Source organism: Saccostrea echinata, unplaced genomic scaffold (genome assembly GCF_033153115.1).
Source record: "Saccostrea echinata isolate AGI-Se365-2 ecotype Australia unplaced genomic scaffold, CSIRO_AGI_Sech_v1 ptg000045l, whole genome shotgun sequence".
Classification (NCBI taxonomy): domain Eukaryota; kingdom Metazoa; phylum Mollusca; class Bivalvia; order Ostreida; family Ostreidae; genus Saccostrea; species Saccostrea echinata.
The window spans coordinates 6,581,608-6,585,071 of record NW_026889794.1 but is presented as its reverse complement, the minus strand read 5'-3'; the positions used below and the strand labels follow the sequence as shown (position 1 = coordinate 6,585,071).

The following is a 3,464-nucleotide window of genomic DNA, read 5'->3' as shown; positions in this document are numbered from 1 at the left end:
GGAATAATCTATAAAAATCTTCTTCTCAAGAACAGCAAAGCCATGATTGGTCATATTTACATGGTAGCATCCTCAGATAGTGTAGATTCAAGTTTGTTCAAATCATGACCCCCGGGGTCGGGTGGGGCCACAATGGGCGATCAAAGTTTTACATAGGAATATATAGGAAAAATCTTTAAAAATCTTCTTCTCAAGAACAGCAAAGCGATGATTGGTCATATTTACATGGAAGCATCCTCAGGTAGTGTAGATTCAAGTTTGTTCAAATCATGACCCCCGGGGGTCGGGTGGGGCCACAATGGGCGATCAAAGTTTTACAAAGGAATACATAGGTTAAATCTTTAAAAATCTTCTACTCAAGAACAGCAAAGCCATGATTGGTCATTTTTAAATGGAAGCATCCTCAAATAATGTAGATTCAAACTTGTTCAATTAATGACCCCCCCCCCCCCCCCCGAACCACTTTTTTATTTAAACTGTTCAACCTTTCAAGACTGAACTGATTTCTGCTTTTTCCTAGCCATAGTGCTCAGGTGAGCGATGTGGCCCCTGGGCCTCTTGTTTATTTAAGCTGTGGAGCCATCTAATATCTTTCTCCTTTTTAAAATGCTTGTACAATACATGTAGAAATCCGATCTTAACTGGTTAATATCATTTTTTCCTAACTCTCTCTCTCTCTCTATATATATATATATTGTAGAACATTTTTTTTATTTTAAATTTTAAGTGTAGATTCTTATTTTGGATATGCTAAAAAAAAATACATTGTACAAAATTTAAGCGAGTTTACAATGATGGGCGAGTCTTATACAGTTGAGCGAATTGTCGTAATGGACAAGTTGTTCCAGGGGTGAACTGTCTAGCATTCTGAGGCATGCGAAGTCTAACGTTTCTGCAAAGCATCCGATTTAATCTCACTTATATATTTTTTGAGTGGACTTCAGGGTTCATGCAAAAATTAGAAGTATTTTGCACTGAAAAAAATCTATTGAAATGCATTTGCGAACTTGATTTGTTGCCCTTGTGAGCTTGATTTGATGTCTTGTGAGCTTTATTTTGTTTCATTGTCTTGATTTTGAACATGCTTTGATGTCTGTGAGCTTGATTTAATTTTTTTGTGATCTTGATTTGATGTTTTTTGTAAGTTTTATTTGATATTTTTTAAGCTTGATTTCATGCCTTTGTGAACTTGAGTTGATCTCTTCGTGAGCTTGATTAGACATCTTTTTAAGCATGAAAATGGAGTCTTGTCAGCATTTCAATTTTTCAACTAAAAAGTGATGTAATACATTAAATTTGTGAGCACATTTATTCAGATTCAACCAGATCAAAGTATAGGATATTTTTGATTCTTTTACATTTATAAATGCATTATTTGACGTTTTAATTGTTCGTCATAGGAATTAAGTACATGTTACACCAGCATCTTCATTGTGATAACAGTTTTCTTTCCCGAAACCGTTGTGAGTACAATCAAATAGAGAAGACTCTGTTCCGTCACACTTTACGTCATCCAACCAAATAGTTCCCGACCCTCCAACAAAATGGCTTCCTTGGTGAGCAGTTGAGATTCTAATGAACAAGTTATTAAAAGTACTCAATATCGATAGTATCGGTATACTGTTATGTTAACTTAGACAATAGTGTAAAATTACAGTAAATATTTACCCTGAAAATCCTAAACTTCTGCATACAACAGCGGCATCCTTAACGTCCCAGGAATCATCACATACTGTGCCCCACTTACCGTTGATAAACACCTCTACCCGACCTTCATTTCTTGAAGTTCCACTGACAAGTCGAAAGAGCTCTGTGATATATATATATATATATATATATATATATATATATATATATATATATATATATATATATATATATATATATATATATTTAGTATCTTAATATGAGGAATTAATATAAATTGTCGGTATCGAAATCCACTTCGCCACAAATTACATTGCTATATACAGTAATACTTATTAAATAAATAAGAGACTAGGTGGTTCGTGGATCTAAAGATTTAATGGAAAAGACATGGAGTTCTTCAAAGTGCAACACAGACAAAATACTAAGTCAAACAATGATTATCAGTTAAAAGCAAAGTGCATATATGATGGAATATTCATATATTGGAGAAACAACGATATAAGCTAATTTTCGTCCAGTTATACATATATATATATATATATATATATATATATATATATATATATATATATATATATATATATATATATTACATTTTCAACAGTGAAATACCATGATTTATTTATTGAATAAAAGTGATATTCTCTCACAGTGTGAAAGGATACCAAAATGATATTCTCTCACAGTGTGAAAGGGAATCAAAGTAAGTAAAAATTAATTTCTGGCCTGTCATAAGATAGATATATTAACTAAGCATCTTGATAGAGCTAAAACTGCAAATTTCTTCCCAAATATGTTGCTAAAATCAATGTTATAATACATAATGTTTTCAATCACACAACTGCAGCGCTAAGCTATGACGTCTCAACCGCTCAACTATGACGTCAAGCCTATGACAGTGTTAAGAAAAAACAGAGGCAAAGGGAAAATCAAAGAAAATGTAATAAACAGAAAATTCAATGTTTTGTAGATGAATATGGAATTTATTTCACTCATGAGACAGGATTTTTTTTATATTTTCACTCGTGCTTCGCACTCGTGAAAATATCAAAAAATCCTGTCCCACTCGTGAAATAAATTCCATATTCATCTACAAAACATTGAATATCCTCTCTCTCTCTCTCTCTCTTGCAATTTTTTTTTTATATAACACTTTTAAAAGCAGCACGTATCTATATCTGGTTCCTCGCGTCATAAACGTTCGACGTAATTTCTCAGTGACGTCATAAAGGGTCGACGCGCAATCAATAGATCAAACTTGTGCCGTTGAGTGTGAAAAAATAAAACATTTCACATGATAAAGGTTATAATCAGACTAATATATAATATGAAGAAGTCACAAATGTAAATATAAGTAATAAGGTATCATTTTAAAACATCAATCGGGATATAAAGACGGGTTGGTACGAGATCAAATTTACCGTAAAGCCCTTCGGGCTTTTATTTACCGTAAAGCCCTTCAGGCTTTATGGAATTTGATCTCGTGACCAACCCTTATTTATATCCCGATAGATGTTTAAAAACGATACCTTATTTCTTAAATATATAAAAATGCTGCATAGGAGTTGAGTTTTTGGAATAAAATTAATACTAAACAAATAGCTAGGTTCCATTTAGTGCACAAAATAGCCCTGCCAATATGTTGTCCATAAACTGTATATCTACTCTCATTTCTAAACAGTAAAACTAGAGTGTTCTAAGGAAAATATGTGTCGCCTGTTATAGCATCATTAAAAATATAAATAAATCTAAGAGTGTTCACACTTTGCCTGCAAAGAAACTTGAAAAATTTCAACGGATATAACGACAGTGAT

General features: G+C 32.6%; 1 long non-coding RNA gene across 1 annotated transcript; it reads right to left on the bottom strand.

Moving 5' to 3' along the window:
• Nucleotides 1-1,295: 1,295 nt before the first annotated feature.
• LOC133201841 (uncharacterized) lies at nt 1,296-1,804 on the bottom strand. Its single transcript, XR_009723155.1, has 2 exons — nt 1,669-1,804; nt 1,296-1,572 (listed from the first exon to the last, which is right to left on the bottom strand). It is a non-coding gene; the product is annotated as an uncharacterized LOC133201841 (long non-coding RNA).
• Between the last annotated feature and the right edge of the window lie 1,660 nt (nt 1,805-3,464).